This window comes from Falco cherrug, chromosome 3 (genome assembly GCF_023634085.1).
Source record: "Falco cherrug isolate bFalChe1 chromosome 3, bFalChe1.pri, whole genome shotgun sequence".
NCBI classification, from domain to species: domain Eukaryota; kingdom Metazoa; phylum Chordata; class Aves; order Falconiformes; family Falconidae; genus Falco; species Falco cherrug.
The window spans coordinates 93,611,907-93,634,069 of record NC_073699.1 but is presented as its reverse complement, the minus strand read 5'-3'; the positions used below and the strand labels follow the sequence as shown (position 1 = coordinate 93,634,069).

Sequence of the window (22,163 nt, the reverse complement as noted above, 5' to 3'; positions counted from 1 at the left end):
CATTCTATTTTGTTGCTTGTCCAGCTTGTCTTTGTTTGTTTATGACTTCCAATAACTTCCTCTGAAGTATTTGGTATCACTTTCTTAAGTATTTCCCATACAAGCTATAGTGAGATTTCTTCATCATCCCAAAGTAATGGCCTGAAATGCACCCTCAACTTCACCTTGCATGTCTCCTTTGCCAAGCTATCTTTGCACTTACAAAGGATCACAGAGACAGCAAAACCCAATCATCTTCCTGGGCTATATCTTACTCTTTCCCAGAACAGAACAGAACAGTTCATACTCACAAACACATTCTGTACTTCTATAGACAGTAGCATCCCACCATGACTGTCCATATCTTTGACTGAAAACATTGTGTTTAATGTGAGTTTTGATCTGACCATTTGTAGAACATCATATATCTTTATACAGATATATGTGTGTGAGAGTGCCAAAGAGACATTATGCCTGACTTTCATGACCTAGCCATTCACTGACTTTTTATTTTTTAATTCAGCCCTCACATTCATATCATCAATTACCAGATTCTGGAAGCTTGTCTGGAATATGGTTTCATCCATCCTCCTTCTCTGCATCTTCTGCTGCTTTGTTGGGGTCTGTACCAGCATATCATATCTATGCACAGTTCAGTGTACCAGTTGTAAACATGCAGTACCAATTTGCCTAAGTAACAGTTTCTGGTGGCTCACTGAGGAAATTGTAGCACTGCCAACTGCTGTAGCAATGCTATTGGCATGCTTTGCTTGCCTACTTGTACATCTGAAGTTGGAAAAGTGTAATTTCTTATTGTCACCTCTCCCTATGTTCTGTTTTGAGAACCTCTGAATTCTCTAAATTCTGTTACATATTGATATGCTATTGTAATATAAAGCAATGTGACATAACTGGATGCAAATGTTTCCATCTTTCTTTAAGTCAAATATTTTGATTTTGTTCTAAATTCCATTTTGCAAAGACTGCTCTCTTTCCACTCTGAATCACACCAAATGTCAGAATTTCCTGAGAGAAAAGAAATGCAGGGCTTTGACCAGATCTAGTAAGTCATTGACACAGACCAAAGTATATCCTTGCAGCTCATAAATTTATATGCAAGCTATACCTTGATGGGATAGTAACTGGGATAGTGCTACTGACTCACTGTGACTCTAATTTTTATGCTCAAGAAACTGTTGATCTATGTCACTTCCTGCAATGCCAGCCTGGTCACAGCAGGCTCAGTACTGCCAGATTTACTACACAAAAAGTCCCACGGATTTACATGGGCTCACTCTCAAGTGAGCGTCTGAGGGAGAATGAAGACATAAAGGATTGTTGCCTTTTGAGGACCCACCACGAGGTCTCCCTGACAAGGTAATTCTACTTACTCTAGTTTTTCCTTCCTCTTTTAGAAGAGACAAGGGGGATATCATACAGTTCCACCCAATGAAGTGCAAGCTCATCTTCACAAATGAGTTTTTCAGCAGAAGCACTGACTTTTTGCACTAGGGAAATAAGCAGACATTTGCCGGTACCTAGACTAAGCAGTGCAAGTGTGTCAGAGCATGTGCTGGAGCCCTGATCCCCCCGTTTTCCACTCCGGAGACTTTGCTGGATAGCAAGGCTCCATTCTGGCCTGTTACAGTCACATTCCCTTCCCACTGCCATTGGGAGATCAATGGCTGGTAGAGGTGGTGTTTACATTGAAAGGTTACACACTGAAGTGAGGCTGGGATGCAGCCAATGCACGTACCTGGACTTGAGATTTGTGATGTGCTCTAGCTCAGACTTTTCCCAAAAAAGAAAGTGGCTAGAGCAATTCTGTCATGCTCAAAATGTGGAAAGACTCTTGTTTATATTGATTCAGTCTGCATCTCTCACTACTCCCTGGAGGGCAGTGGAAAGACTGAGCTGTTTGTGCAAGACACCATGAACCAAGTGGGGCTCTTTGGGGAATAAGGTATTGAGGAGTCCGAAAGCAGAATCAACCTTACAGCAAGGAGTATTTGAAGAGTTGTCACTTAAATATCAGAGAGTAAAGAGTTATGTATGAACCAGCAGAAGTTTGCATTCAGTCTAAGAATTTGATTCTCCTCTCACATCAGTGAAAGTGTAAAGAAACCAGTAAGAAACCAATGGTTTATAAACAGTGTAAGATGACAAACAGATCAGGAGGTGTTCTTTAGTTTGTGAGCCCTGATAATCAAATCCCCAGTATTACAGCATGGCAGCTCCACTCAATTCAACTGATCAGCATGAACAAAACAGCAGGGAGCCAGACCTAGTAACAAGCAGACAGTGACCCTAAAAACATTCAGGTCCAAACAGTGTTCTCACTGACAGTAGTCAAAATCAAGCAGAACCGCATGGATTTCAGAGCAGAACTTGGCCATAAGTCACAGAACTAAGAGATAATGAGTCATTCTCACATGCCAGATGCCATTCACCATGTACAGAAACAGCACATGTGCTGGAGCTGTTCTTGCTGAAAAAGGGAACAGCAGCTCCAGGTACTGACATACACTGTTGTACAGTGACAACTGACAATCCAAAATACAGGTTTAGTCTACTCACTACTTTCAGGGGAAACACATCTTATAAACAAGCATATGAACGGCGCCATTACAGCAGGGCTTGCCAAGTAATAATATCACGCAGCCTTAGGGCAGTGGCATCTCTATGATAGGGACGAAGCAGGCCAGATAAGAACCATGGTGCTTGAGAGTAACACCAGCTGTGCTTCTGTGCTTAACTGCTGTATCTCCCATCGTGAGCATTTCCACTTAGGAAGAGCAAGATCAAGCTACAACTTTGTTTTGTTCTTAAGCTACACTTGGGATGACCACAGTGGCGAGCAAACTAGAAGAGTGATGCAAGACCACCCCATCAGGGTAACGAGATTCTTCCTCACTGAGAATAGGCTGGAAAGCAAGAAGCAGTGCTGGGGTAGAAGGCACAAGACTTGCCCTGTACCATCCTTAAAGAGGAATCCCAGTAACTGCCATTTCTGAAAAGAAAGTCATGTGTCATTCATTTTCTTGCTTTCTTTTGAACTGCATCTGTAACTTGAACCGGGTCACTTCATTATTTATTAATTTTACACTTCTGTTTCAGTTCATGTTGGGAACAGACCTTCCATCCCATATTTTACAACTGCCACTTGAAGTCTCCTTCGATGTACTTTTCTACAGTGATAAACAACAGTTTGTCTTCAAATCCAGGATGGAGGTATTATATAATATAGCTACACAAGGAAAAAATAGCTTCCGTCCTTTTTTCAGGCATCCCTCCTGTGATGTCTGTACGAACCACAGATTGAAAGCAGGCTCTGATTTCTGGCTGTTCTCTCTAAGTACCACATGTAGGTGAAATTAGTACAACTTAATCAATTTATCATGACAGCTAAGGGACTGGAAAAGAATAATATTTTTTGTGGCCCTGCTGTCTGAAAAACTATGTAATAACAGCATCTGAGAGCACTGGGAGATGTTTTGTTTTATTCAGAAGCATTGCTCACGGTAGTCTCAAATAATATGCCCACAATGGAGACTTCCATTACCAGGATGATACATTTGTGCAAAGTGAATTTTGGAAAAAAAATTTGCCTGATAATTTTCACAAGATCATCTTAATTTAATTTCAGAACTATCTATAACTGTTGAAAGACTGATCCCCAGAGATTATGTTTCACCATAAATAATTGTCCAGAACTTTTCCTGCCTTCCATGACTTGGAGATGAACACAATGACAGGGAGAATTCCTCCACATTTTATATTTTAGGATCCAAAAGGCATATTTCTGTAGTTAATCACAGGAAAAGCAATGGATCACACCAGCTGAAAATCCAAAATATTTGACAAAAGTCAGAACAAGGAGTTTAGTTTATTTTTGTATTGGCCAACAATGAAAAAACTTGATCTGGGGCAGGAAAAGGGAGAAGATCTTTGTTTTCTCTAATTTTGGTTTTTCCTCTAATTTGTAATTAAGATCTCTGCTATCCTTACAACAAGATCAGTGACCCTTGTACCTAAAGATAACTGCTGTTTCAAGGCAAGGAAATCCTCTTAACAACTGTGAGAAGGCTCCCAGCTGAATCTAGATTCAAGCTTTCCCTTTTTTTGTTTTGAGTGCTAAGATGTATTTGCCTCACAATGAGAGTTTATGAATTAACTATTAACCAAAAACTAATTCTGATTTTGACTGGCTTACCTAACTAGTCTAGTTTCTATAACAGGAAAAATGAATATTCCTACTGGGATACAATAACTAATTAATAAATTCAGAAAAGATGCGTAATTCTTCTTAATGGATCAGTAAGACCAACTGACTCAATCTCACATTTATATTTCCAAATTCCAAAAATTAAGTAATGGGAACATTTTAGAACTGAGTGACTTATGATTTAGTAGCAGTACCAATATTTATTTTCCAGGTATTTGCAAAGTTAACCTTTAACGACGCCTTGACATATATATTAATTACCTATATTCTCAGGGGGATTTTGTCACCAGCTCTGTGGGAGGTGATACTGGACTTTGCCACAGCTAAGCGTAAAATACTCAGCTGGAATTTGGGAACTTGGACTTGGCCCTTGGTTAAAATAGCCTCTTTTTTACAGTCTATATGCTCTGCTAGGCTTTTGAATCAGGGTTATGCACATCATTTACTAATGCTTTTATAAAACACTGGAAAAAAATGGAATTTTTAAGCATATTTGTGATATATGCACTGAAGATGTATATATCAGTTCTGTGCTGATATAAAATCCTGTTCCACCTCACTGAAATCAGCTGGGATTATACAGCTGTAAATTCTTACAGAATTTTTGTTGGTGAGTGTATTATATCTAATTATCCCGCCTTATCCTAATTATCTTTAATCTGTCCTGTTTGGAGCAGCAGTTAAGAGGCACTGCAAGTGGATTCCAAAGACATGAAGTAAGAATTTACAGTGATACTTACGTGGCTTTAGGCCCAATTATAGTTTTTGTTCAAGCTTTTACACTGCAGTACTACTAATGTTAAGTTATGCTTTAATTCTACCCCACACCTTTTAAAAATTCTGGTGAAGGAAATGGTTTTCTTGGACTAGGATCATTGCAACTGTAGGCCCACCCTGGCCGGGACACACTTACACACCAGAAATAAAACCATCATGAAGCAGGAAGGAAAGGGAGCTTAGCAGACACTCTTGTGTGAGAAAGAGAGGAAAGGGGACCGTATAGGTAGTTACAGCGGTCTGCCTCGGCCCTGCTGGGAAGGGCACCTGGGCCTCTCTAGGGAGCAGGGGGAATGTTTGGTTTCCTCCTGTTTCTGCCCTTCTGATGCACAGTGTTTGCTACAGGTGCCCCCTCTCGCACAGCACTGCTGGCTGAGGTCATTGCAGTAGAGCAGCGTGCGATTGCGATTGCCCAACCTGTGCATTTTACTGGCTGCTTCCCTTACTGCTCTGTCTCGTGTTCACCAGGTAGCTACTTGCCTGGCATTTGGGGCAGAAATGCTCTGGCTGCAGGAGGGAAGGGCTTCCAGCAGGTTCAAAAACAGAGCCTGCAGACATGGCGAATAGTAGCAAAAAGCAATGTACATGTTTCTTTTCTCTCCTTGGGAAAAAGTAATGGGAAAAGTATGAAGCCTGGCTGGTTAGACAGCTGACTGGTATGATGGAGGTGCTAGAAAAAGGTGTTTGCTGACTGTTGTAGAAGGATACATACTTTTTACCCCCAAAAAAGCATTGAATTTCAGTGTTAAGAGGCTTATTCACATTTTCCTTCCAAAGCATTACAGGAATCCATTATTAAAGGAAAACTATATGGGACACAAGTCCAGTTAATCCGAAAAATTGCTGCAGGGGAGAATCAACAATAGCTGCCAGCTCAAGCCAAAGGAACCGAGGGAGCAGAAACAAACTAGCCAGGAAGAGAGACAACAATCCGGTGGACTTCTTATGGAAAGCGGTACACAAAGAAGACTGAAACATGCCCGGGGGTAAGGATGTTATGGATGTTGAAAATGAGATTAATTTCATATCCCAGTGTTGTAGCTGACAAAAAAAAAAAAAAAAAAAAAAAAAAAAAGCAGCAGTTCACACACCAAGTAGGAATGTACAGACTTGCTATCTTGCTATGAAAAAGAGATTATCTGTAGAACAAGTTTAAGGCACCAATATTTTTGTACTGCAAATGGCATGCACTCAGCTGCTTCATTTGGAACTGTGAGGTGAGATTAGTGACCTGTTTGATTGTAGCAGAATTGCAGAGGCAGCTCTAACAAGGCTGTAGTAACATGGATAAGCTGTCCTCTCAACCGGTAGCAACATTACCAGCTGTGCGCGAGGTGATAAGGACAAAAGGGAAAGGGAGATTTTGCAGAAATACTTAGAATAAGATAAAAAATGACTTTTACCCAGATGAATCACAGAATGGTTTGGGTTGGAAGGGACCTTAGAGATCATCTAGTTCAACCATACCTGCTGTGAGCAGGGACATCTGCCACTAGACCAGGTTGCCCAAAGCCCCATCCAGCCTGGCCTTGAGCACTTCCAGGGATGGGGCATCCACAGCTTCTCTGGGCAAGCTGTTCCAGCGCCTCACCACCCTCATAGTAAAGAATTTCTCACTAATATCTAATCTAAATCTACCCTCTTTCATTTTAAAGTCATTTCCCCTTGTCCTATCACTACATGCCCTTGCAAAAAATCCCTCTCCAGCTTTCTTGTAGGCCCCCTTTAGGTACTGGAAGGCTTCCTGGAGCCTATTCTTTTCCAGGTTGAACAACCCTAACTCAGCCTGTCTTCAGAGGAGAGGTGCTCCAGCCCTCTGATCATTTCATGGCCCTCCTCTGGATCGGCTCCAACAGGTCTGTGTCCTTTTTATGTTGGGAGCCCCCTAGCCGAATGCAGTACTGTAGGTGGGGGTCTCGTGAGAGCAAAGTAGAGCAGTAGAATCACTTTTTTTTTTTTTTTTTTTTTTATGTAGCCCAGGATATGATTGACTTTCTGGGCTGCAGGTGCACATTGCTGGGTCACATTGAGCTTCTTGTCAACCAACACCTCCAAGTCTTTCTCCTCAGGGCTGCTCTCAATCCATTCTCTGCCCAGCCTGTATTTGTGCTTGGAATTGCCTCAACCCATTGCAGGACCTTGCACTTGGCTTTGTTGAAGTTTCACGGAGTTTCATGGGCCCACCTCTCAAGACTGTCACAGTCCCTCTGGATGGTATGCCTTTTCTCCAGAGCCACACCACACAGGTTGATGTCATTGGCAAATTTGCTGAGGGTGCGCTTGATCCCGCTGTCCATGTTGCTAACAGATATTAACAGCGCTGGTGTCAATACCCACCCTTAAATCTCCTTGCTGGTCTCCACTAACTGTGTTCCCAAAAGTAAACAAGAACCTACCAGAAAGCAATGAAACTTTGTAACATTTATAAAGTAATGCTGAGGAATAGCAAAATGTAGCAACAACCAAGCTATTGAAAGTAAATGTTTCCAAAGACTGATAGCCCCCCAAAGCTTTAGTGTCAAAGGAGACCTGGGTGACATTATACAAAGATGGTGCCCAAATCAATTGCTAGTTTAACACGGCTCTGCCGTTGGAAGGAGAAGTGTCTGGTAGCAGCCGCCATCAGCTACTTGTGGAAGAGAAATAAAAAGTTTATAAGGATGTAAAGAGTGATCTTCTCCTTATGACAATCCTCTGCCTTCTGACTGTCAGCCATTTAGGAGCCTTCAGAGCCAAAGGCTGCATTCAGAGCACAGCGCTTCACATGTTCCTTGCCCTATGAATTTGTCTGATCCTTTTTTAATCCAGTTCCACATTTGCACTGGTTGTACTCTTTGGAGTGAGGTGATTGCATCAGTTTACCTTTGCATATGAGGTTGACATGTAATGTAATCACAAGCAATGAGAAAACATCAGGAACTACAGCTACAGCTCAAGATACTCAAACTACAGGATGGCGATGTGAGTCTATGGTTGGAGATGATGACAGACAGCAATTCCCTCATCAAGTTGAATAAAAGCTTGCAATCAAAATTAACCTTGAGTTTTTCTCAAGAAGTTGTTTTGTTGTTGCATTTGGGCTTGTTTTTTCTTTTTTTCAGAAACAACATCAAATGAGGATAAAACCCTGTACAAAAAAATCATTACATGTATTGGATTATTTGAGCAGAACATACTTTTCAGAGTAGGACAACAATGGTTCTACACAATCCATGGTAGGCTGCATCCACACACCACCGTATGTTCATATTTGCAATGGAAAGCTCCAGTCAGTTCAGTGAAGGACTGCCAAAGATGGGATGCCATACAGCAGAAAATTGCTTCAGAATTTTTTGCAAGGAACAAATGATGGAGAAGGCTGCCTCCTGCTAGCAGAGTGCGCAACATATTTTAAGCTGAGATTTTGTTTAAAGGAAATCAGGCCCTAATCTGGTTAATCAAAGGAGTACACCTACATACCAGGCTACTCTTAGGGACAGATTTAGAAAAGTATTTATCTGTTTATTAATACAAATAAGCATCTAGCATATGCTGCAGAAAAGCTTAAGCACTTAAAGCCCATTGACTTTAAGCATTTCTGGGAGGAAAAATGCCTTTGCAAGTCTGGTCCAAAAGGATAGCATCATTCTAATGGCAAACAGAAAGCCTGTACAGTGAATACCATGAAGTTAGTTGCTCAGGCATAACAAATATCTGGCCACAATACTGAACGTATTACAAAGAGGAAGTAAAACTTTAGGTGACCACAGGTAACCCAGGAGGAAGTCTTACTCCTATATACATGTTCACATCTGCAGTATACACTGAATGTCTAACTTAGAAATTATGGTGGTTCATAAGTAACTTTTTTTTACCTTCTTTTTTTCTTTTCTTTTTTTTTTTTTTTTTAACTTTTGGCTTCTAGTGCAGTCCCATTTATAAACTTGGCTGTTAGTTTAAGAAGGGCTTTCTGGAATGTACCATCTGTCTGTCACCAGTTACTGCTCAGTCATATGCAGTTGTGAGAATATGTCCTAGAACAGCAGAATATTCTATTCTGTCTAATGTCTAAGCTTATGCTTCATAATACTGTAATATCTGATAATCCCTTCCTGTTTTCTCCAGGAGTTTAACAGTCATTTTGGTGAACTGTTTGATTTAAAACTATACTTGTCATTCTTTACCTGCAATTTATGTCTTTTTGCCCATGTTTTATCTCTTCATCTGTTACAAACAACAATGTGATACATTTTATGTGACTGATTGCATTTTGACTTTTCGTTGTCATGAGTGGTAGAGTCTCAAAGTATACTGAGTAATAGTATACATAAATCCCTTTAATATGGCAACAGTCTATTTCTAGCATTATCCATGGATGAACATCAGTAGTTCATAAATCCTGAGTAGTTTTCTCTCATTGCAGAAGCAAATGTGTATCATAATACAAAGACAATAATTTTGTGATTGTATAGTTTTACCTGTAAATTGTTTTTTGTCTAGATGAACCCCAGTTAATATAAACTTATTATCACTACAATTTGTGAAATCCTATGGCCAGATTTTTTAGCCTGGTCTCCTTGCAATGTACAACATTCCATTAAATTTAATGGCATGGCTATACATGCACCATATATATGTTCTTTCAGACTCATTGCACAATTTTATAGCATTTGTTTAAAATTACTGTTACCCATAGATCTGATCCGAACTGAATCACATTTTGCACTGAAGGAGTTTGTAAAAATATACAGAGCTTAGCAGCAGGAATGACTTCATGCTTTCTTACAGAAATACATAGGCCTGGACCAGTATTTCAGCATCCCTGAATTTTACTAAGGCTAGGACTTGGATCTACAATTGGCAGGTCAGGCTAATCAATAAATGAGAGCTTTTCCCTACATAAATGTTGCACCAACTGAACCACAATCAATGGTTTAATTTAGTGACTGTGGTGCAAATTCCTTTGTACACATGGCTGAAAACCTCAAACCCTGCAAGGAGCTGACTTAATTCTAATGAATTTAAGATAGATTAAAACCTAATCAAGAATATTCTCATGGGATTTTGTAAGAAATTAACTAAATTTAAAAACATATATCAAGATGCAACTTTTTGTATAAGTGGGCCTAATATTTCAAAATTATACTGAAGTAATTTTTCAAGTCTTTCAGCCATTTTTCAAGAACTGCAATTTTATCCTAAAACTCACTGTAATTCTGATTAAATCTTTTTTGGTGTATGCTGATCAGCTGTTTGCATCAGACAGAATAGAGGAAGGAGCATGAATAAGATTTATAACAATTTCGAATGTATCAGCCATTATGCTTTCAGTTTCTCATAAGTTTTAATAATTAATGTCCTGAGAATAGCAGATGGCCTCAATTCTTTTTAAATTACTGTAGTTAAAAATATGTATTTTTTTAGTCTTCCAATATGGCACCAAATGTTACTGCTTCTGGCTGCAGCGCTTCCTTCTTTCTGACTTGCATTCTCTGATTTATTTCTATTCCTCTGTTTTAGCTGAGAGACAAGCTGAAACCAATTGTCACTCCAGACAGAATCACAGATATGTAATTTCTGTTTCATTTTAAACATGCAGACAAAAGACTACTGAGTTCATTTGAATCCATATATACCCTATAGTTTGGAAATTGCGCTGATTCAAGTTCCACTGATGTCTTACCCACACAGTAAGACTTACCAGTCTATCACTTCTTGCCAGTATATCAGTTCCTCTAGTTTTACATTCTATGTAAACGTTCTTGTTCCCAAATCAGAGTATCACCAAGGAACAAGAATTTAAGGGTCATACATTCACCTATAACTGTAGTAACCGTACAGTACATGCCTATTTCAGAAAGTTCCACAGAAGTAGAACTCTGTAACTACAATAGCACAAACACTTCCCAAAACTTTGCGATAAATGTAAAACTTGGGGTAATTCACAGCTACAGTGTACTGCAGACAAAAAGGTCAACACTATCATTACTGTGCTATGACCTTGCAATAGCAGAGTAGTTCCTAAACAAAACTCCTCGAGTATCTTGGAAAGCAGAGGATGGCCCTCACAAAAAAGAATGCCTAGAAACCCAAAGCTAATGGTCCCTGCAAATCTGCCCTAAGTGAAATGTTCTGCTTTCACTCTAAATCTGGCACATTTATCTCTGAGCACAAGCAGAACACACAACTTTGACCTCTACAGGCAACCAGGGAAAGCCCAAAAGGTGAGATTTTTTGTGTGTAAGGATAGTGCAGACAAATAGTGAGTCAGCCTCTCTCAAATCAGTGATTTTTGGAGATACCAATATCTTGGGTACTCAAGGGATCTTAATTCACTGTCCCCAGAATTTTTCTCATTCCATCATATAGTCTTTCACTCAAGTTTATAAAGTTCAATTTTTGAGACATCATTGGCTTCTCACCCTCACTACTGTTGTTTGCAAGATCACTTCAAGTCATTCCCTAGAAATCCATTAGGACTTTTTTCCTCATTTTTGATCTGAAGTTCTTTGATTTTGTGACAATGTTATTCTCCAGTCTTTCTCCATTCTTAGTATCTACTCACAGTATCTTTTAATTCTCTTTTAGTCTTTCTTCCTTTGCAGCTATTCCATTTTAATCTCATCTTCTTGAACACAGGTGTAAACTTGCATGCAATACTGCAAAATGGATCTTACTGGTGCTTTGTACAATGCAACCCCTGCATCCCTATCTCTACTACAAATACTTCAGCCAATGCATCCTAATACCGCATTTCACAGCTGCTTCCAAATGATCATCAACAGTCACCCTCCAATAACCAACACACTGAGATCTTTTTCTTCCACTTGGTTCCCTGTGACGGATGGTATTTTTTAGCACTTTGTGCTGGTATGTCATATTGCTTTAAGAAAGGAGTGAGTCACACTGGCCTTGTGGAGAAGGGGAGACTGCTCTTACCCTGGAGCCACAGCCTGGAGGAGAGACACTTCTGTGACAGTAGGGTAGGGCTGGCAGAGGAAGAGGTAAAAAAATCCTGCAGAGCAGCAGAGGGACTGAGAGAGTGCTCTCTAAGGAGCAGGGAGCAGAGCCAAGGCTAGAGCTCTATACCTTCTTCTTATGGTCCAAGAGAGGACTACACAGAATTTCTGCAACCCAGAAAGCCACTCAGAGGACTGAAGTCACAACTTGAAGGAAGGATCCAGCCAACAAAGTTACTGTGGATGTGAAGGGAATTGCTTATAAATTCATTTTTATTTTTGTTGCATCTCACTTAGCCACTGAGCTACCTTTGTTTAAAACACAAACTGTTTCAGTGTATATGCAAGTAAAACCTGGTCTTTTGAGACTAAAAGGTTTTTTTCTCTACTTTGGAGAACTCACTATAAAAAGGATGCCTAGGCAGATCCACTGCAAAGTTCTGGCTGACTTAATACCCCATTCGTGCATGGCTGTGCTACTGAACCCACTACCATTTCTGCCACTTGTCCTTAAGCTGAAAATTATTAAACAGGGTAGGATGTCTCAAGACTGTTCTGTGAGAAGGTGTCAACAGATCACCTTCATCTTGAGAGATTCTCCTTTCATACATTGCAGTCCCACGCTAGTCAGCACCTTATTGACCTAATCAGTTCTTGCGGTAATCCTCATTGTTTCCACTTCAGTAATAATTTGCCTTCACAGTACAAGAAGTGCTGTTCTAACGTGTGAAAATTCAGGCTATCACATTGTCCCTGTGTAAAAGGTCAATTATCTTATCCAAAAAGATTTTAGTCTGACACTATCTACAGTCAATAAACCCAGGATTATCCCATTTTGCATTTGACTTCAGCACTTTAATTATTCTCTCCTTCAAATATTTTCCAACATGTTACACAGTGTTACATTCCAGGTAAAAGACTCAGAGTTGTCTGGTTGATTTCTCTTTTCCCATTTTTTAGAATGTAAAAATGAAGGGAAATAGAGAGTATATTGACAGGAGTACATTCATTCCATTGGTAAGGCCTGAATTTGTATTCAGTTGAGAAGAGCCACCTTTTATCAAATGTTTTGCTTCTTTTATGGGTATAATACACTCTGATCAAGGTTGCCAAGGTTGCCAAATCTTCAGCTTTGCGCAAGCAGCCTGCCTACATGCCAGGTTCATAACAAATATAAAAGATTTTACAAAGAACCTCATTTCAGCAAAGCCTCATTTTTCAACAGAACACTGTGTCAAAAATATTAATCAGACCTAGCCATAGATTTCTTTTACTATATAGTCTTTTCCATCACCTCTGTAGTCTTTATGACAAGCTTAACTGGCTGAATTTATGTTGTTTGGGTTCTCATACTGTGACCATAACCTTGCTGTCTAAGCTATTGCTTAATCATTTAAGTTTTGGGTAAACATAGGTTAATGTCACTGGTGTATTATCTAAGTGCTTTTATGGAGTAGTATTTCACTAGAAGACAAATATTTAAGAATCTTTCCTTGCATATGCTATCTTCATTTCAATAATATTCACACCGATTGATAAGTAATTTAAGATGTATTGTCATAATTTTTAAAATATGGTTTCAAAACAGTTTTCAGTATTCTCAAGCTTAGGAGAATTAATGATTAATACAGAAAAGTTTTTAGAGATCCTTTACTTTTTTATTTCAATGAATACTTGGTGATGTATTTATCAGGCTATTCAAAATGTTTATGACATTGTGAGTAGATCCATCTACAAACAACATAGCTTCGTAGATTTTAAATACAGAAGGGAGTAGTGTAAGACACAATATTGCACTAATGATTCTCTGTAACACAAAAGGCTACAAGTCTTACTATTAATTCCTACTTCAAATCCAAGAGCATCCTTGTTTTGAAAATTTCCAGTGATACATCTCTTACAATTCTTGCTTAGATGTTCCGGTACTGGTTTTTCTTATCCCAAGACATTTTAATTTTATTTCTAGCTGTGACGTTCAACGTCAGATCATCTTACATTTTGCTTGTAAGGTGTAAAAAATGCCTTCTAGTGTATGTTCTTCACAAGACAACAATCAAATCACCCCTGAACCTCTGCATCAGTGAGCTTTTTGCGTCTTTCACTATAAGTCATGCTTCTCTTTCTTTAATCGTCTGCATCTCTTCCAAAGCAGTGATCTAACATCTTTTTCACAAGCATATTTTGGTAGACAGTCTACCAATGGTTACATCAGCGCTAACTCCATTAGCAACCACTTCATACTATGGAGACTTGTTCAGTTTATTATTACTCACAACACAATTTTTCCAGTCATTACTTTCCATACGATTGTCCCACCTTCTGGAAAGGCCTATACCCTTTAAGATATCTGTGCTGAAATACATTTTGTTTGCTTGCAGCTGACTTACCGAATAATTCATTTCACTGTCTTCATGTTCTGTCTTTATTATAATTCAGCACTCCCCCACAGTTTGTGAAATGTGCAGATTTTATCAGTAACTGCTTGATGATGATTTGCCTTTTATAGTAAATATTTTTAAATCGGTTTATAACCTATCATATTGAATCTTACTTGGGTTACTTTTGCAGCTGATGAGCAATGACAGTCCATACAATGAATCAACAGGACTTATCGGGAGAGCAGCCTGTATGAAAATGTATTTTGAGGGAACTTGTACTTTGTGTAACAAAATTTGGCAGGCTGTGACCAAATCCTTCAATGCGCTGCTTCTGCTCTGTGATTCAAGGCTGAGTTTTTAAATTGAAGATGAATATTATGCTTTAAAAAGTATCCGTATTTTCAGAGAAAACAATCACTGTGCAAAAAAAAGATTAGGTCATTTTGACAACGGGAACATTTCTGCAGATAGCAATAGTTGTCCAAATCATCTTTACTTCCCCAGTAACAGACCAGTGACTTGAAAGACCAAAATTCAGTGTTTTTAAAAATATTTCAGCAGATAAAATCTCACCTGCTCTGTTTGTGTTTCAGAGGTGCAGGGAGCCTGGCATGGGTGTGGTGGAGGCATATGAGCTGAGAGCACCAGCCGCAGGAACCAGCAGAACCAGTTCTCTATGCAGCCTGGGAAATCCTGCCTTCAAAGACATGACTTGACTGCTTTTACTAAAATATCCAGCTCACATTCAGGTAAAATTCAGACTATAAATCACTGCCTACTGGGGCCTACCTGGATGTAGGCCATTTTCATAAGAGCACACATTTTCCTACCATATGACAACAGAATTTGACTGGCATGTTTTGGATATTTCTCCAAGTGTGAAGCCAAAGAGAGACATGGCAAACTTTTTTTTCTTAAAACTGTAGGATTCTTTATTCCTGGGAATTGACTCCTGCCAACATGTATCTCATTCCAATCACAACCCCATTTAAAATGCACTGCTTGAAATGTACTGTCCAGCTCTTCCACTAACTGCAGATGTTGGAACCTCTGGCATTTATCCCACTGTTTAAGTTCTCTCCATCTGTCCTTCAGAGGGAGAGTGATTTCACAATGTGTATGCTTTTTATAGACAATGGAAGAAATGTTCTTTTTGAAAAACTAAATCTAGTTAAACGATGCTTAAAAGCAATAGCAAGCAGAACCTCATTTTAAATCTATAGCGTTCAAACACGTAAATGCTAAATAAATCCAAATATGTGTTCTTCTCATTTGATTGGACTACAGAAACCAATTAGGTTCCTGTATTTGTTTCTGATGAATGAAATAAGAAAAGAAATTGTGTCCAGCTTTGCAATTTGAATTTTAGTGACAAGTATTTTCTTTGTGTAAATCTACATGTGTAGATCATTTTGATATTGATAACAGAGTCAATGCACAATGTATTTCATGTTTCACTGGGATTACTATATTTGCCCTGTGTAACTCATAATAATAATTGCTATGTTTAAAGAAGGTTGTTGAAAGGCAAAGAAACGGACCATTGCGATTAAAACCAGTGATGATGTATAAAACGAAGGGAAGAGTTGGTAAGTCATTATATATGATATGCCGGTCAAGATAGACTGACCTGAGCAGCTAACCACTTATTAATAATGTATTCATTTCCAGCAGTCTTTGGGTTGTTCATGGATTCTCTCTTCACACCTAAGTTTTTATGTGTATATAATGCATTCATCCACAGTGATGACATTCATTCAAGAATCATTTCAATTTGAAAGAGTATGGTTTTCCAGCTGAACGAATCTATCCTCCAGAAATGTCCTCCAGGGGCTTCTTTAGATTGCTATGATCATTAAAAAGGGACACTTTGTTTTAAATGGTGGGGACAGTTTGTCAGAGGAATCCCTAAATACTGGGTGTTAAGGTGACTCACAAAGCAATCAAATTAATCAATTTGATCCTGTATTATAAGAAGAAAAAATGACTAAAAAAAAGGCTAAAGCACAGATTGCAGGAAAACTTGGCAGTAATATTTAGGACCTAAACAAAAAGAAAAAAGAAAAAAGACAAAGAAAGAATTTAGTGAAGGAAAATATTCGCCACCTGAGATTGAAAAGTGAGAAATAGGTCAGCTATAGACTGTAGGTTTGAAACAGATGAGCTACAGAAGAAATTTAGGACAAGAGGCTATTACATCAGACAATTAGAGGAAGGAAAGGGCAGTTGATAAGTGGAGACTGTAGTTCTCAGCAGAAATATTAAGGACCATGAAAAATCCTTTGCCTTTTTTTTATCAGTTGGCTCCACACTTATGTCAACTTTTACTTGAGGGCTGGGAGTGCAGAGGTGTGAGCTTACTTTGCTATAAATTGTCAACAGACAAGAGATTTAAAGGATGAATCTGAGTCCTCCTTTAAGACACGTGAAAAACAGACCCATTATGGCTTGATTCATATGGAACAACTCACTAGGCTGACACCCACTCATTTCCTTTCAATCACAATTCAGGGGAGTTTCCTGTTTAATCACTTCTCAGATGGTCATAACTTTGTTAGGTTCATCCTTTCATCTTCATGATCACCATGAATTCAGCATTAGAAAACATACACTAATGAGGAGTTGCTGTATGGTGTGTACAGTAAATAGCTTAGCTGGATCAACAAGAAGATGGAAATGATACACACATACTGAGAGAAGGTGGGGAAACTGCTCAGGTAAAAACAAACAAAAAAATCCCACCTTTATTGAACTAATGGGGACAGGTAGCATACACACTATAAGAAGTTCATGCAGGAAATCTAAAGGCAGAAGATTTAGGGTAAAGAAACTCAATACAACCATCATCTGCTGTTGCTGATGCAATGAAGATATGTAGCCAATTGGGAAAATGAAAAAAAGGAAAAAAAGTGTTGAAAATATGCGATTAGGTGATAGAGTATCACTTTGCACTACTAGTCCCTATAATTCAGCAGAAGTTCTGGTTCCATATACGGATATAGCCATTTATTTCTAAACAAAAGAGATAGAAAAGAAATGTAAATTTATATGCTTGTTTAAAATGATTGATGTCAATTATCACTAAATCATGGCTGTGTCTAACACAGGTGGCAACATGTAGGATGACAGTTTTACCCATAATAAGGCACACCCTGCAAAGGGCTCCTCAAAGCACAAAATCATTTTTCCAGACAGTTTTCTATTCCACGTAGAAAATATTTTCCATGAGTCATTTTGCTTAAATGTAAAAGAGAATTAACTTTGATTGTTCTTGTGTCCTTTTATGTTTGCTGTCTAAGAACATTTAGGTGATAAGATGTCTGCAGAAAGTGAGTTTTAAAGGCAGACTCTTCATGCTCTGTTCTATGTTGTACATTAAACTTTCCGGTATTCTCCATGCTCACCTAGTTATTGTGTCAAAGATTAACGTGATGCTCAGCAATCACACAGCGATCTGATAGAAAGCAGACAGTAATCGCAGAGCTCCAGAGCTCCTTTCTCTGCCTCCTAAAATCCATACAAATCCATACAGCTGAATCATATATTCTTCATCTTTTATCAATTAGATACCTCTCTGCAGCCCTTTCCTTTTCTGTTAAGAGTGTTAAGGGACTTCCTTACTTGCCAAATTCACCACCAAAAAGAGGCTGTTATTCAGTCCATTGTAATCGAGATAGCTGAACAAGGAGCATCCGACCCTCTCATGTTACTTCATGACAAAAATTACTTTGAGAAAATATCTGAGGATGTTGCTGAGGTAAAAAAGTGTTAGATAAAGTGAGCATGCATGGTTGGTCATTGAGAACAAGAGAAGCTGAAAATAGAACCTCCTTGTGAAAAGAAGCATCACAGACTTCAGAAACAGCGCCAGGAAGAGTACTATTGAGACAAAATGAGACTGGGGGAAGATCAGGGAGAAACAGCTTGAGAATTGTGATCTTTCTGAAGGATGCGTAAAAAAAAATACCGTAACGTTAGCTGGTGATTAGGGTGGTAACAATGATAGTGAATTTTTAACGTTACATACAGCCTCACATACTCTAGTAGAAGGAGCTAGTCAGGGAGGGCAAGAGTTCTTCATGCCTTTTTGAGTCCGGCTTCTCATCAGCTGATGTTACTGGCAACTAGCTTCAGTCAAAATGTTCAAGAGCCTTACATTTCATCCCAAGCCTACTAAAGGACCAATTCCATACACAAAGAGAGGCTTGAATTAGTTTTATCTATCAGAAATGTTTACTGTCTCTTTCCACCAGAACTTGGTGTGAAAGTTGTACCATATTCCTTGAGCAGGTCTAATGGTTCATTGCATGCCACTGCCCCATCTCTGAAGCTCTCTCTGGCTGTCTTCTGACCTTGTGTTCAGTTAATTTCACCCCGTTAAGATGGGATGAAATGAAGCTAGCAAAATCCAAAACAACGTTTTTGCTTGTTTAGGAAGATGAATTGGTTCATGCTGCAGCTGGAGCAACGCCAGAGCCAGCACAAAGGAGGGGATGGCACATGCAATGGAGAGTGTGTTAGAGAGGAAGGTGCAAGTGGGACCGATCTGTTTTGTGACAGCTGTACTGTGAAAATTCACCTTTAGAAAAGAGGACAGCCACTGCTCCTTTGCACCAAATACCTTGATTTGGTTTTAAGATTTGAAAAAGCAGTAAGAGAATGTCATCCTTTAAAAACCTGGAAGACTCAATTACAACATAGAAAAGACAAGTGGTAGTGATTTTCCATGATGTGCTTTAAGAACGTGATGGAAAAGAGGACTAATTCAACAGACGAAAAGCCATCTCTGAGGAACTGGTTTACACTATTTTCTTTCCTGAAACTTTTAAACTCAAAAAGGAGAACAGGATGCTTTATTTCATAAAAAGGTTCCAGTATTACCACAACAGATGACCCCTCCCCCCAAGGATAATGAAGACAAGATGACATGAAGTATTATAAAAGACAGGTCTAGTGCAGTAAAATTCGGTTTTCAGTTCGTCGGCAAACTGTGAAGGGTAAGACCACCATTTTGTCTTCCTTTTTCACTCCCGTTTTCCTTTCTTTAGGTCTCCTTGACTTTACCAGCAGAGGGAGCAGGTGGAAGAGCAAATGAGTAGGGAAAAGGAGCTGACTCCGATTAAACTTTGATCTTTGCTCTTTGTTCCAGACAGAGAAAACAAGGACCAGTTTCAGCAGCAGCTGCTGGTGGGTCAGAGTATCCACAGCACGGATACACTTGCTTTGCCTGAGTTCTCCTTTCTTCCTCTTACAGCTCCCGGCAGCAAAGCGGTGTTAGAAAGCCTGACTGTTCCACCAGTCCTGCCTGATTTTCATCCCTGTGCACTGGCAATATTTAGCAGAAAATAGAGGCAGAATTCTCTAGCTGATGACATTTTAAATTCAGCTACACACTACTTTCAACCCTTCCTGTAGCCAGCCTTATGCAATTTCACTGTGTCTCAACCATTTTTCTAGCACTGGGCTTTGCTGTAAATCTGCAAAATGCAGCCTATTGGTGTAAAATGGAAACTCATAAGGAAATTCATGTCTGAATAATGCAGTGCTAGTTTTGATCTATTGGAGAAGCTTTTCAGTTCACCCACCTCTCACAAGGGGATTTGGTAAGCTAAAGTCTTGTTCAAACTAATATTTACAAGCCATTAAATGTTTTCTCTGAGAATATTAGTGTTCTCTTAAAAACACCGTGTTTTCTCCCCATCTCCCATTTCTACCTATTCGCAGATATTTTCTTCGGCACCATTCCTGAACATGGAAAGGACTCAGTACCTAATAATGAAATTAAGCCAATTATAATCTCTTATTAGGCATCAAAGATCCTGCAATTTTTGCTTTTTCAGAAAAACTCAGCATGTAGGAAGACACAGATTAGCACTCTTTTGTTTTGAAAAATAAACCTTTTGTCAATATGGGCTTATTTTCTGTATAAGAAATGCCTATGTATGGAACATGTAAAAAATGGTTTACAAGGATCAGGTACTGTTCTATCATCAATAAGGAGGAGGACCACCGGGATCAGGTCAGAGATCTAGGAAAATGCTTGATACCAGACTTCTTAGACAGACATTCCCAATAAAATCTTACACTAGCAGTTTAGCACTATCATGAAATAAATAGGCTTCTCTCAGTCCAACCTGACGTTGTCTCCCTTGAATGTGGGGCTCAGTCATGTGGGGCTTTGAGCAAGACAGATTTATTCCATACAAAGTAAAGGTAAGAATCCAGTAGGTCTGAAAACAGTGTCATTTACATTAGATCAAAGGTGAGTAATTAATAACCAAAAAGCAATCACTAACCAGTTTCTGAAATTCTGACTAGCGCTTCACAAAAATGATTCACCACATAGCAGAGGAAATGGGTGGCTTTGTAACAACTGCAGACTCCCACAGCAGAGCTGTAGGTGTGGCTCATCTACCCTTCTCAACCAGCAGAGATAAACAAGGCCTTGAGGAAAAAGAGCAGAGCCAAAGCCCTTAGCTCTGTGGCTGTACCTGGAGAAGTTCACCAAATCTTCAAGAAGACTCTCAGCTTTGAGCTGGTAAGCAGTTATTTTGAAAACACACAGAAAGATTACAACCAACTGGAAGAAAAGTCTTTAAATCTGTCCTTAAAGTGGAAAAAGCTGTGCAGAACCACAACAGGTATTTGCCCGTCTTCCTCATATAAAACTATTTCAAATCAAATAAAACTATATTTGATAAGAGGTTTGATGAGGTCATGAATCATAGTGCTCAGGCTAATCAGGTTAGATTTACTTTCTAAAAAGTTCAGACAACCATCAATTGATTAATATTAGCATCCCATCCACATGATAGAGTCCCTATGCAGCCATTTTTCTCTAACCGGAAGAAGGTTTTGATTGACTGACCTAGCCACACACTGAACATTACACAGACCAGTAGTTGGCAAGTTTGTCCAGTTTTGAACTCATCAATGTTTTCCCATGGAAGTACAGATACCTGAAGAGTGAATTCAAACTGATCAACAAAAGCTTTGCGATTTGTAGTTGCCTTCTTGGATCACTCTGAATTACCTGACCGTGGGGTGAAAATCCCTGAGGTATATATGGTCATATATGGCTATGTGTGAAATAGTTCCAAGTATAATACCCTGACAAAGATTTATTTTCCCTCCTACCATTTTTCAGACTCTTTCAAGGAACTATTCAGGAGTGTCTCTTTTCACCTCAGTCTGGCAGGACTGTATTCTTAAAGGAATAAGTGGACTCAAGACAGCAGCTTAGAAGATAAAAATCCTTTTACATGCAAATTGTATCCTCTTACTTTGTACGATCCCAGATCAGTCTAGTTTGCACTGTATTTTCTGTTTATAAAATAAATCAGAATAAACTGAACGGACTGATCATCTCATTAAGTAAGTTGGAAGCACTCCCTCTACAGGGCCATTCAGATGGGAACAAAGGAACTTCAAACGCATTGGCATCCAGTTTCCAAAGGAAATTCACAGTCAAGGTTAACCTAACCCTATTAATTATGCAGTTAGTGGCTTAAATAGATGGTGACTGCTACCTCTTTCCATATGGGGAAAAGTAAACATAATTAAAATGAATGCTGGCCTTGGTATTTTGTTTACTTTCAAGTCTCTCCCTATCCATATTCTTGACATTTATTTTAACAAAACTAACATGTGGAGATTCTCCTTGTGGGACACTGGTAACCAGACCAGAAATCCTCTACAAGCCTTAGAGAGGGCATTAACCTCTGAGTGGGTGGTTACCAAGAGGCCATTAAATCCCATAAAGCTGGGATTACTTCTGCATCCTCTAAGTCACAGCTCAAGATCCCATCTAATTAGTCCATACATTGATATTGCACACATTAATACTCAAGAATGTATCTTGATGAG

The 22,163-nt window shown here is 39.0% G+C and overlaps 1 long non-coding RNA gene across 1 annotated transcript in view; it reads right to left on the bottom strand.

The window, feature by feature from the left end:
- The window catches only part of LOC129735731 (uncharacterized), a 132,027-nt gene that overhangs the window by 97,533 nt on the left and 12,331 nt on the right, over positions 1-22,163 (bottom strand). The gene's annotated exons all lie outside the window — the stretch shown is intronic.